Source organism: Cervus elaphus, chromosome 31 (genome assembly GCF_910594005.1).
Source record: "Cervus elaphus chromosome 31, mCerEla1.1, whole genome shotgun sequence".
NCBI lineage: Eukaryota > Metazoa > Chordata > Mammalia > Artiodactyla > Cervidae > Cervus > Cervus elaphus.
The window spans coordinates 11,036,193-11,050,293 of NC_057845.1; the positions used below are offsets into that span (position 1 = coordinate 11,036,193).

The window sequence follows — 14,101 nt, forward strand, 5'->3', positions numbered from 1 at the left end:
CAAACTATTCCAGGTTTTACTATTCTGAATCCACTGTAATTTAAGTATTATTATATTTGTGTACTTGGTCAAAGACTTGTAAAGTATCTCACTTTTCATATGCCATTGTCAGTCAAACATTTAGTTCGCCTCCCTAACTCTACTTAACAGTTTTATGAGAAAATAGTGTCTCAGCTTTTCCATGTTTTGTTGCACAGTTCTTAGTGTATTGTAAGTATTCAAGATATTCGTGAATAAAGAGGGACAAAATGACCTCATAAAGAAAGGTAAGTTTCTGCCTTGGTATTAGAGCTGAAAGCACCTTGGAGTGATGTCTATTTAGACCCATTCTAGCAAAACTTAAAAACACACATCAAAGGGATAAAACAAATCTGCAAGTATTTGAACTGCCTAACAAAACAAAGTCACACTCTTAAAGAAACATTAAAAAAATTCCAGACAGTCAACCATCTGATTTCACAACAGTCAACATCTAATCAAAAAGCACTAAACATTCCAAGAAGCAGGGAGATACTCCCACAGCTAGGAGAAAAATCAATCCATATAAATGTGGATGCAGAGATATCTTAACAACCACGTTTTCTAGTTTCTCTAATTGATGCTTTAATGTCCTGGGGCCTTGCTGACCCTGGAAGGACTCCCCCTCTGGGGGTCAGCCAATTCCTAGAGATAGTAAAAGACTCATCTGGAAACACACCTTTCACATGCAAACTAGCAAATCCTGAATCCACACTCCAACCAGCTTCTTTCTCAGGCTCTCTCAGTTCAGTTCAGTTCAGTCGCCTCAGTTGTGTCCGACTCTTTGCGACCCCATGGACTGCAGCACGCCAGGTCTCCCTGTCCATCACCAACACCTAGAGTTTGTGCAAACTCATGTCCATTGAGTCAGTGATGCCATCCAGCCATTTTGTCCTCTGTCATCCCCTTCTCCTCCAGCCTTCAATCTTTCCCAACATCAGGGTCTTTTCCAATAAGTCAGTTCTTTACATCGGGTGGTCAAAGTATTGGAGTTTCAGCTTCAGCATCAGTCCTTCCAATGAACACCCAGGACTGATCTCCTTTAGGATGGACTGGTTGGATCTCCTTGCAGTCCAAGGGACTCTCAAGAGTCTTCTCCAACACCACAGTTCAAAAGCATCAATTCTTCGGCACTCAGCTTTCTTTATAATCCAACTCTCACATCCATACATGACTACTGGAAAAATCATAGCTTTGACTAGACGGACCTTTGTTGGCAAAAGGTTCTCTCAAGGCCACTATTTCACTGCCCTAATAAAAAACCCAGGGCCAGGTATGTACCAAAACTGGCTTAAATTATTCAAACTAGCCATCCTCAAGCCTTCTTACACCTCCTTTGTTGTGCTTTCCTACAAAAACCACAATAAAAGTGCCCACGTTTTCCCCTTATTCTCTGTGCCCTCTGACTGACCTTGTGTGACCCCTCATGAACGGGATGTGCCTCCTCCTCTTGAGATTGTGAATATAGCAAACTCTTTTCAATGATGGCTGTCTTCTGATCCGTCGGCGTTGTCATAACTGCTAAACTATATTAAACACATGTGTATGCAATCTAGAAAAGTGGTACTGATGAACCTGTTTTCAAGGCAGGAATAGAGATGCAGACATGGAGAATAGACTTGTGGACATGAGGCTGGGGGGGAGAAGGTGGGATGAATTTAGAGCAGCATTAAAACCCACACACAGCATACAGAAAATAATAGCTAGTGGGAAGCTGCCGTATAAAACAGGGAACTCAGCCCGGTGGTCTGTGATACCCTAGGTGGGTGGGATGGCAGGGATGAGAGGAAGGCTCAGAAGGGAGGGGACTGACGTATACTTAAGGCTGATTCCTGTTGTTGTACAGAAACCAACACAACAGTGTGAAGCTATTATACTACAATTGAAAAAAAAAGAATTTGAATTTTAAAACAACATCAGAGATAATGTACTTAGCAGTCAAGCATGTCAAAAAACCTCTTATAATGATATCCAAGTACTCCACTATTTATATACAAAAACATGATGAGAAGAAAAGAGGAGAAAAGCTGAGACTTAAAAGGTGGAAATAATTATAAAATCCATCCAAAATGAAATGCAGAGAGAAAAGTCTAATAAAAATGAATTACTTAAGGACTTTGGAACAATATTAAGTGGTTTAACATCTGTGTAATAAAAGTGCCTCAAAGAGGAGAGAGCCAGAAAAACATTTAAAGAAATAATAGCCATCATTTTTTCTAAATTTGATGAAAACTAACAACCCACATTTCCAAGAACGTCAACAAACACTAAGCAGGGTAAACATACATGAACAGAAAAAAGAAAGAAGAAATTGCTACGCAAGCCTGAGGACTTTTTTCTGTGTTCATGTACAAATGAATCCTGCACAGAGAAAGAAAGGGAGAAGGGAGAAAGGGAGAAAGGAAGGGAAAACCATTGAGTCTTATTATTAAATTACTAAGAACAATTATAAAGAGCAAATTTTTAAAGAATTCAGAAAGAAAGGACACATTACCTTCACATGAATAAGCATGAAAATAATTGCATTCTTCTCAACAGATATTAATGAAGCTAAGAATTGCATTTTTAACATCGAGAAAGTAAAACTGTGTCAGCTTAGAATTCGATATCCAATCTCCCACACTCATAGAAAAGTCAGGCCTCCTAAAACTTACCTGAAAGAGATCCTTTGACTTCAACGTAAGTAGAAAAAGAAAGAAGGAAAAAAGTTTTCAAAAACAAGAAAGCAAATAGACAACTAATATAGATGGGCTTCCCTGGTCGCTCAGATGGTAGAGAATCTGCCTGCTAATGCAGGAGACCCAGGTTCGGTCCCAGGGTCAGGAAGATCCCCTGGAGAAAGGAATGGCTGCCTACTCCAGTATTCTTGCCTGAAGAATTCGACAGACAGAGTAGCCTAGAGGGCTACAATTCATGGGGTACCAAAGAGTCAGACACAACTGAGCAACTAACATTTTCACTAATATAATAGTAGTTCCTTGGTCTCTGCATCATCAAATAATTTACCTAAGAAGTGGGTGGAGCTCTTTTACTATAACTATAGTATTTACACCAGCAGCAAATAAGCTGAAGCATCAACTTTGGCAAATGCTATATCATCCCAATTTATCACTATTTTGCAGGGCGTCAGTTTCTGTTAGAAAAATGCCAACGTGTCATAAAGTAACTAGTTGGAAAATAAAACAACACATAATTCAATATAGACACCAGGCAAATGCTTGGTCATGTAAGTCAAATCACCTTTACCAAATATCAGATTGTTATTATTATTTCTTAGCAAGAAATAGATCAGACAGCTTGAAAAGTTACTATATATCCTATTTATCTCAAAATTGTGTTTCAAATAAAGCCTACATATTATTTATATTAGGTATCTAGAACATAATGCTTCTGAAAATAGAAGATACATACACTCATAAACATACTGTGTTCAGTACTGAGGAGGGCTAGGTTAAAACAAGAATGCCTGAGTCAGGTTGCTTATATTCCATTTCTGTTCCACAGTTACATAGCTCCATGACCTTGCCAAGTTACCTAACTTCTTTGAGCCTTATTTTTCTTATATGTAAACTATTAATAATAATAACACATATTTATATCATTTTTGAAGTTAAAATTGATATAAGTATTCCATGTACTATAGTTAGTCCATAGCAAGTATGCAGGTAATATTAACTACTACTATTACTCTTGAGAGTTCCTTGGACAGCAAGGATAACAAACCAGTCAATCCTAAAGGAAATCAACCCTGAATATTTATTGGAAGGACTGATACTGAAACTGAAGCTCCAATAATTTGACCACCTGATGCGAAGAGCCAACTCACTGGAAAGACCCTGATGCTGGGAAGGATTGAGGGCCAGAGGAAAAGGGGGTGACAGAGGATGAGATGGTTTGATGGCATCACTGACTCAATGGACATGAGTTTGAGCAAGATCAGGGAGACAGTGAAGGACGGGGAAGCCTGTCATGCTGCGGTCCATAGGTGAGCAAAGAGTCGAACATGACTTAGTGACTGAACAACAACCACTATTACTGCTGCTATTGGAGCTACTACCACGATTACCAGGCTTCCCTCCTAGCTCAGTTGGTAAAGAATCTGCCTACAATGCAGGACACCCGGTTCAATTCCTGGGTCGGGAAGATCCACTGGAGAAAGGATAGACTACCCACTCCACTATTCTTGGGCTTCCCTTGTGGCTCAGCTGGTAAAGAATCTGCCTGCAATGTGGGAGACCTGGGCTCGATCCTTGAGTTGGGAAGATCCCCTGGGGAAGGGAAAGTCTACCCATTCCAGTATTCTGGCCTGGAAAATTCCATGGACTGTATAGTCCATGGGGTCGCAGAGTCAGACACGACTGAGTGACTTTCATTCACTCACTCACTACAATTTCTGTTATCACCACTATTAATACTGGTACCTGGAGAAGGGCATGGCAACCCACCCCAGTATTCTTGCCTGAAGAATCCCATGGACAGAGGAACTTGGAGGGCTGTAGTCCATGGGATCATAAAGAGTCAAACACAACTGAAGCGACTTAACACAACACACAATACTGGCAAGTGTGCAACTCCCTTTTTCCTTTCGGAATGCTGGAGGGTATTTAGGAATTCTTTTTTTCCAGTTTTCCAGAACCTTTTCAATGTCCATATTTTTGTAAAAAACTTGATCAAGTCATATATTATTTATTCTAAACTTAAGACTTTTATCTGTTTAAAGCATCAGAGATATTTGCTTATTCAATGTTTCTTTATCTTGAGTTTATGCTCATTCCTATCTATTTCCTTCTGCAGATTACTCTTATCAGATAATTCACAAGAAAAATGAGAATAAATCAGCCCTTCTTTTTATCCCTCAGTGTTACATTACTGAATATAATGTTTATCCTTTTCTAGTTCATCATATTGTTGTAATGGGAAAAATATGGTCTGTATGACCCTGCTCTATTGCGTTATGTCCCCCTTTTGACCATCTTAGTGTATATTTAGTAATTTTATAACATTCTTTACTATTTGTATTCTATTACTTTTTCTTTTAAGTAATACCTTGAGCCTTCCCAGTGTTTACCACAGGCTGTTTGCTTACAATGACTGTACAGAAAGAGAAGGCAAAATAAATCTATTCTACAAACCAGGTCCTCCGCCTGTTCAGTGTTGTGAATAGGGAGACAAAGAAATGAAGTGGAAAACTAATAGTAATGCCTATAATTTATGTTTTTCTACATATGAAACTTGGGTATTCTGGTAAGTTCTTTCCTTATTTTATTCTCACTAAACCCTAAAATATAGATAAAAGTATATATATCCTCTCCTTCTTAGAAAGAAAGGGAATGGCTACCCATTCCAGTATTCTTGCCTAGACAATTCCATGGACAGGGGAGCCTGGTGGGCTATAGACCTTGGGGTCACAAAGAGTCAGACACCATTGAGTGACTAATACTTTCACTTTCACCTACAGGCATTGAGAGGTTAAAGACAGTATCTCTCCATAAGTGAATGCAATAATTAGCATTTAAATTTAGACAGCCTGGTTCCAAAGTCTAAACATGTTATTTTTTTTCTATAACTTCATTATAGAGATACCATTTTTAAATATTCACCTCCCTTTATTTTAGAATTGATAATATCTGTGATTAGAATTAGAATTAGGGCAAAGTTTATCTCTTCTCTTGAAACGTTCTCTCTTTCAGAATTACAAGCTATGAAATTAATTTATTCTGAACACTTTAAAACCTGTCTTCCTAAAGAGAGCAGCTCACATTGGACTCTTCCTTCCAGCCCTTTGCTATTATAAACAGTAAAGTAAAATGATGGGACTTCCCTGGTGGTCCAGTGGTTAAGACTCTGTGCTCCCAATACAGGGCACACAGGTTTGATTCTTGGCCCGGGAACTAAGATCCCATATGCCTCACAGTGTGGCAGTAAATAAATAAAAAATAAAATGCAATAGCAGTAGCATAGATTAAAAAACAAAGTAAATAAAATAAAATGGCAAGGTGTCTTCTCCCCAAGTTCATAATTTTCTGATCAGGAACTAATTAGTTACTTCCTGTTGATGACAATCATATAAATCGATGTAATTATTCTAATTCTTTCTGTTGTTTTCAAACAGGATTGGAAAAAGTGAAGAAGTTTTCAATCTCTTTGCATTTAGTGGCAAGAGATTTGTGCAAATAAGCTTAGCTGAGGCTCCTTTTTAAGAATTCTAATTCATTTTATATCCAGTAATGTATCCTTCATTTCTTTTAGTTGGCTAGAAACCCAAAGTGAAGTCTTACATCTTTTCTCTTTCTCTCTCCTTTTTGTCTGGACATATCACACTTTATTTTTCTTTAATTCCTATGTTTTATGCAATTCTATACAGGTGTGTGTGTATGTGAGTGTGTGTTTTGTCATATCTGACTCTTTGCAACCCCATGGACTGCATTCTGCCAGGCTCCTCTGTCCATGGAAGTTTCTAGGCAGAATCCTGGAGTGGGTTGCCATTTCCTTCTCCAGGGGATCTTCCTGACCCAGAGTCGAACCTGTGTTTCTTCTATTTCCTGCATCAGCAGGCAGATTCTTTACAAGAGTGATTGTAAAAGACTATTCCTCTTGGATAAGCAGACCTTAGATGAAATCTCCATAGACCGTAGATCATCTTCAGCCCATGGTCTTCAGCAAAATACAATTTTCTCATTTTTGAGAGTCAATAGATACTTATCCTCTATAGTGATTCAGAAGCTGTGCTAAGCATTTTACACACATTATTTCATTTATCCTTCACAATCACACAAACAAGATTCTATAATCATTTGAAAGTAAGGAAACTAATGTAACAACCTTGCAGTTACTGATTGGGACTCTGACAACTTATCTGGTTCTAAGTCCAATTTTCTCCCCTTTAAACAATACTTTTTTCCCAGGAATGTCATCTGTCCAGCAAAGGACCCTCAACCCTACTAGTCAATGAATCTAAGAAGTCAGTCATCAAAGGAATCAGATACCCAGAATATAAATCTTTAGTGAACCTGGTGACCTAGGACCTATCTTTGAGAGCACACATCAGCCAAAAATGAGAGCAGAGTAGAAAATATATGGCCTGAGTGGTGGACAAGCAAGTAATCTTGCTTCCTTGGAAAGACAGTGAAAAAAAAAGAAGTGAGAACAGGAAAAGAAAAGAGCAAATATTTGAGTAAAGTGAAATAAATGCTACATAAAGAAACTGCAAGAAAGAAGGGGAATTTGTATGGATTTGCAAAGCAAATAGGAAAGGTGGGAAAGGTCAGTAAAATTCATAGCAATTAAGCAGTCATTAAACCAGGGGCTTTTGATCAAGACAGAAATAGTGACACATAAGATATTAGTGAAGATGAATTTTTCTCTCCTAATCGGATTCCATCTCTTGGGATAACAACTGGTGATATAACCTACAACCACAATGTTGTAGTATTCTCAATATCAATTGCTTTTCTAAAACAGAGGAATAAATTGCCTTGTATTTTCTATTAAAAGCATTATATTTTTCCTCTCTTATATGGATTTCATATTTTTGCTTATTAACAGTTCTATTGTCTGCAGACAAAATGATTTTGGGGAGGTTAGGATAAGGAGTTAAAATTAAAATATGCTTTTGAAGATTATATTTATCCAGAAGTAATCATTGTGTACTATTCAACTTAACGGTAATGCTGAAGGACTGCCCTAACTTCAATCTAGATAGTTCCATAATTCCAGTAAGAAAAGCAGCAAAGTGGGCAAGAGTTAGCTCCCTGTTTTCCTTCAGATGATGTTTAAAGGATACTGTATTGTCATCATTGAAAGTAATAAAGAAATAATTTGCTTGCAGTATTTTCTTATTGTCCTTTTCTATTATCAGTTGAACTAAAAGAATCAGAGTTATCAAAAAGCAACAGAACCTCTGGAAGGGAAGTCCAGAAGATCCTCATGCTTTTTCATAACTTTAGAATGTCAAAGTAAAGTCAGATAGATAGGAGGGTGGGGGGTGGGTGAGCGGAGGGGGGCAGCGTGGGATGGCCTATAAACAGAAACCTCCCACAGAGAAAGTCCAGTAGTTTTCCACTCATCTTTGAATCCTAGTAGAGGTAAGCAGACAATAAAAAAAACAGACAAAAAAGTAAGTCTTAAACATTTGAAGAATAAACTCTGAACTCCAAAGAATACAGATTTAACAGCCTAGCTTATTGAAAAGAATGATTAAGAAGAAGAAAAAAAAAGTGAATATGCTCATTGAAGACAAAAAATTTTTATTTTTAAAATGTTATTTATAAAGTAACACTGCAAATAATTTACAGCTTTTGAATCCCCCTCCATCACATGATATTTATAATAAAAAAATAAGAATTACAGCTGTTTACTAAGGAAAATTATGCAATCACATAGTCCAGTCTTAGGCAATCTTTTATCTGCTGTTTTACCATTTCTCATAAATCCACAGGTATTACAATGCACATGCTGTTTTAATGTGACTCCGTTTTGAAATCACAGTTGATCTTCCCAGTTCCATTAGCAGCAGAAGAGAAAACATGCCATACCTAAAAATCTAATTCAAAGCATCAATATTAAACCCAATATGGGACATTATAAAATGAACTCAGTGCTTCAGTAGATAAATTTACTTATCCAGGCTAAGAGAGTATTAGTAAATATAAATTGTCTTTATATCAATTTGTTTATTTGTTAAGGGCCAACTATATAGCTCAGTTGGTAAAGAATCCACCTGCAATGCAGGAGACCCCAATTTGATTCCTGTGTAGGGAAGATGTGCTGGAGAAGGGATAGGCTACCCACTCCAGTATTCTTGGGCTTCCCTTATGGCTCAGCTGGCAAAGAATCCACCTGCAATGTGGGAGACGTGGGTTCGATCCCTGGTTTGGGAAGATTCCCTGGAGAAGGGAAAAGCTACCCACTGCAGTATTCAGTTTGTTAAATTATCATTTTTATTATCATACCATCCTTCAAGAAGGAGCTTGGAAAATCAACTTCCTCACCAATGTTCTTTACCCATGAAAGGCAGAAGCATGGTGGAGGCTTAAAATCTTCTGAGATCAAAAGTTATTGCCCATATTTGTGACTTTCTCAAATGGAGATATTTTCCTTTCTGAAATCTATTTCTAAAGAGTAGTAATCAAGTTTGCTGGTAGCCAGATAGAAGCAAGATTAAAAAAAAAAAAAAATTCTACAAAAGCACCAAGGAAAACTCCTATTTGTAAACTGTAGCCACTCATTTCAAATCCAGTGAATTTTTAAGAATTCATCGGCCCAGTTTCCAACCATAGAAAATTTAGTTGAGAAGGTGTTAAATGAAGACTTCCCAGTGTGATTCTACTGATTTTAGCAGCACTTGAAAAATTGGAAATGCAAATTCCAAGACAGCATGCCAGGTCTACCAAGTCAGAATCTCTCATAGTAGGATCCAACAATTTGTAGATTAACAAACCTTCCGGGTGATTCTTTGTTTGTGTGTGTGTTAGTCACTCAGTCGTGTCCAACTCTTTGAGACCCTGTGAACTGTAGCCCACCAGGCTCCTCTGTCCATGGAATTCTCCAGGCAAGAATACTGGAGTGGGTAGCCATTCCCTTTTCCAGGGGATCTTCCCAACTGAGGGATCAAACTCAAGTCTCCTGCATTCCAGGCAGCTTCTTTACCATATGAGACACCAGGGAAGCCCACAATTCTTAGAGCTATGTGAAGTCAGAAAGATGAAATAATGAAAACAAAGGAAATAGCAATGTAAACCATCTTCTAATATTATTTTCCATTTTATCCAACCATGCCTTTAAGTTCTCTCTTGTTACAGATGGCTTGTATAAATACCTGTGTTTTAGCAGCTGTGTGGTAATCTCTTGATAACAGGAAATTCCCAATTAGCTGAAAATTGTTTTTCAGGAAACAATGTTTGTTTGTTAAATGGTGGTGGTGCTCAAGATGATAACAATCCATCTTCTTCTTATATTGTTATGTGGCTTCTGAAATTCTTCATTTAAAATGAATCACTGTTTAGCCATGAGGCTAAAACAATACATCCCAGAAGTACCAGTTGTCTGCCTCTTGTCTGGGTTGCTTTTGAATGACAGAGACAATTTGGCCCACAAAGTCAAATATATTTATCTGGCTCTCTGGAGGAAAAGCTTACAGACTCCACCAAATCTAACATATCCAAGAACAAACTCTCTAATTACATTTTCATAGTTTTTCCTCTTAAGAGAAAAACAAAAGTACATTCCTAACCTAGAGTACATTGATACAAGATTTGGATTCCAGGAGAATGAGATTAAATTCCCCATGCAAGATCCTGGCTATTTATAATAAACCTGGGTGGATTCTATTAACCATGTCCTGTTCTATTTTAATGACATAAGTAATTTAGGGACCAATGCTTGGTGGTCAGGTCCAATGAATGACCTGAATCATGGACAATGAAGGTCCAATGAATCAAATATTCATTCCTCAGAGGACTGTTGATGTTCTGATAAAAAATAGACCTTCCCCACTGTAGAAACTACTCTGTCTGTATTAAAATCAGTTTCCAGCATCATTAAACTGTGTTTATCCTCCATTAAAGAATGCTCTGAACTTACAAATAGGCATGCTGGATTTGATAGATATCTGCTTCCACATTCTCCTGAGACCTTATAAATATGTCAACAAAGATTGTGTTGTTTTTTTTTCCCCAAAAAGGTCATGCACCCACAAAAATAAAAAGTAATGGCAAAGATAAAATGATTAAATAGCAGCAAAATTTGAGAAGTGGGAAAACTCATACACAAATCCTAACTGAATTAGTAGGCCACAGAAGTTAAGACACCTAAGGCGGTTATGTGAAATCCCTTAGCAGGCCCAGTTCCAGAAAGCCTCAGAAGCTGAAGACACCAGATGAGTGGAGAAGCTCAGGAGGATAGCTACAAGTTAGAATTTTATTTGAAATTTCCTACTATCCTAGCAATATAGTATTTATTATTTCTTTTGAAATATATAATATATATTAGCTGTGGATCATTAGTTACATCTAAAGATATTCACATGGTCATACAAGACATATCTAACCATATTTCTGACATTTATTTCTAGGTCTATCCTTTTATAACTTTTACAGATAATGACATACATATTTCATCAGAAAAATAGCATCCCACTGAAATTCAGGGACTACACAGTGTGATAATTCAAATATATTATGCATTTAAAAAAACCCATACCTTAAAATTGCATTTTAAAACATATTTGTATTTTAAATCTTTTGTTTACTTTTCTCTGATGATACTGAGCATCTTTTTTATGTGCCTGTTGATCATCTGTATACATTCTTTGGAAAAATGTCTATTCAAGTCTTCTGCCCATTTTTAATTAGTTGTATGTTTTGGTTTTTTTTATATTGGATTGCATTAGCTGTTTGTATATTTTGAAAATTAACTCCTTATCAATCATATCATCTGCCAATATTTTCTCCCAATCAGTAGGTGGTCTTTTGGTTTTGTTGATGACTTCCTTTGCTGTGCAAAAGCTTTTCAGTTTAAATAGGGCTCATCTGTTTCTTTTTGTTTTTATTTCTGTTGCCATAGGAGACAGATCCAAAAGAATATCGCCTCACACCTGTCAGAATGGTAATCATCAAAGAGTCTACAAATAACAAACATTAGCAAAGAGGCAGAGAAAAGAAATCCTAGTACACTGTTGGTGGGGATGTAAATTGGGTCAGCTACTATAGAAAACAGTGTGGAGGTTCTTCAAGAAACTAAATATAGAACTACCATTGTTGTTGCCATTATTGTTCAGTTGCTAAGTCATGTCTGACTCTTTGCAACCCCGTGGGCTGCAGCACACCAGGCCTCCCTATCCTTCACCATCTCTCGGAGTTTGCCTAAGCTCGTGTCCACTGAATCAGTGATACTATCTTATGATCCAGCATACCATACCATCCAGCAGTTCCACTCCTAGGTAAACATCAGAAGGAAAAAAAAAACAAACAATAATTGGAAAAGATGCATGTACCTCAATACTCACAGTAGGATTATTTACAATAACTTGACTATGGAATCAACCTAGGTAAGTGTTCAACGGATGAATGGGTAAAGAAGTTGCTGCATGTGTATAATTACATATATATTTATTTTTTAGCAATAAAAAATGAACAGACCCACAGATGCAGGGAACAAACTAGTGATTACCAGTAGGGAAATGGACAGGATCAAATTAGGGGCAGAGGATTAAGAGGTACAAACTACTCTTTATAAAATAAATACACAATGAGGATACATTGTTCAGCAAGGGAAATACAGAAATTAATTTGTCATAATTTAAATGAAGCATCGTCCACAAAAATATTGAATCAGTATGCTGTACACTCAAATTTAATATTGTAAATTAATTGTACTGCAAAAAAATCAACATAAAATAAGATGTGTATATCAAATTGTCTGATATTGCAAAGGGAACATGATATTCATCAGTGGAAGAATACTGGGAAACTGCTTCTTGCTTAGAGATGATTCTGAAAATGTTGTTGTTCAATAACTTAAGTTGCATCCAATTCTTTGCAAACCCATGCTACAGTCATAGCATGCCAGGCTCCTCTGTCCTCCACTATCTCCTGGAGTTTGCACAAGTTCATGTCCATTGAGTCTGTGATTCTATCTAACCATTTCATCCTCTGTCAGGTCCTTTTTTTTGCCTTCAATCTTTCCCAGCATCAGGGTCTTTTCCAACGAGTCAGCTCTTCGCATCTGGTGGCCAAAGTATTGGAACTTCACCGTTAGCAACAGTCCTTCCAATGGACATTCAGGTTGATTTCCTTTAGGACTGACTGGTTTGATCTCCTTACTTTCCAAGAGACTCTTAAGCGTTTTCTCCAACACCACAACTTGAAACAATCAATTCTTCAGTGCTCAGCCTTCTTCATGGTCCAACTCTCACATCCATATGTGACTACTGGATAAACCATAGTTTTGACTATATGGACATGTGTCAGCCAAATGATGCCTCTACTTTTTAATATGCTGTCTGCTTCTGAAAATATAGACTCTGCATTTAATTGTGGATCTTATTTTCCCATATGCATTGAATGAGTCTTAAGACATCCTTAATTTCTATCTGTTTTATTTGGTGATGCAAAAAACATGTTGAGTTACTTCAGAAGCATCTCAGTTTCCTTAACTTCGTCATTCTAGTTACTTCTGCATTTGGTCTGCACCCCTTCCTGTTTTCTGATCACTTCAATTAATATTTTATCATTTAAATTTTATGAAACAGACATCAAATTTTACTTCACACTCATAGAATTGGTAGAGGAGTGGAGAGCTAGAAAGAAAAGATGCTTCACTAAGAGTTTTCTCATGCTCCTTGAAGGTAATGATCATACAAGGGTATATATTAGAAAGTTAAAGGAAAATAATTGCTGTTCATGTCAGTTTGTACTTTTTATTCGGACCATGGGTAATACTATAGGGTGGCCAATTTCTCATAGATATAGTGATAAGGGAAACATATGCAAAACAAGATACCAGATACAGCTTCAGAATTTTCCACCATTCATCAGCTCCTCTTTTAACAGCTAACTATTGTATCTTTGGGGGGCTTCCCTGGTAGTTTAAATATATTTTTAAAGACACAACTTTATAAGATGTGTGTTGATTTGGAAGAAATTCTCTGATTAAACAAGTCAAAAGCCAGTTAAAATGTGACATGAACTGATTTGACTAAGAAGGGATCCAATGTATTGATACTAGTGAAAAAAATTCAGTATCTCTCATAATTACTATGGAGAAGAAAATCATTTAATGGGCAGGAATACCAGGTTTCTGGGAGGATGCAACATTTAAGTAAAGTCCTGAAACATATCTGTGAAATGAGCAGTCTTTTAATTAGTATAAGACCAGCAGCAGTAAGAAATAAAACACAGCATTTCAGTGGCTTAACTTAATGGAAATGTAATGGGAGGGCTAAAATGTTCATTTGTATTTTTCCATAACATCTTATAGAAAACCTAAACAACCTTTTTTGGTCAATCAAACGTTACTGTTTCACATAATATACCAACGCATGTATTCCTGGGACTTCCCCCGTGGCTCAGGTGGTAAAGAATTT

The 14,101-nt window shown here is 37.0% G+C and overlaps 1 pseudogene; it reads left to right on the top strand.

The window, feature by feature from the left end:
- The first annotated feature begins 5,068 nt into the window (after positions 1–5,068).
- Positions 5,069–5,192, top strand: LOC122687619 (annotated as a pseudogene).
- Positions 5,193–14,101: the final 8,909 nt, after the last annotated feature.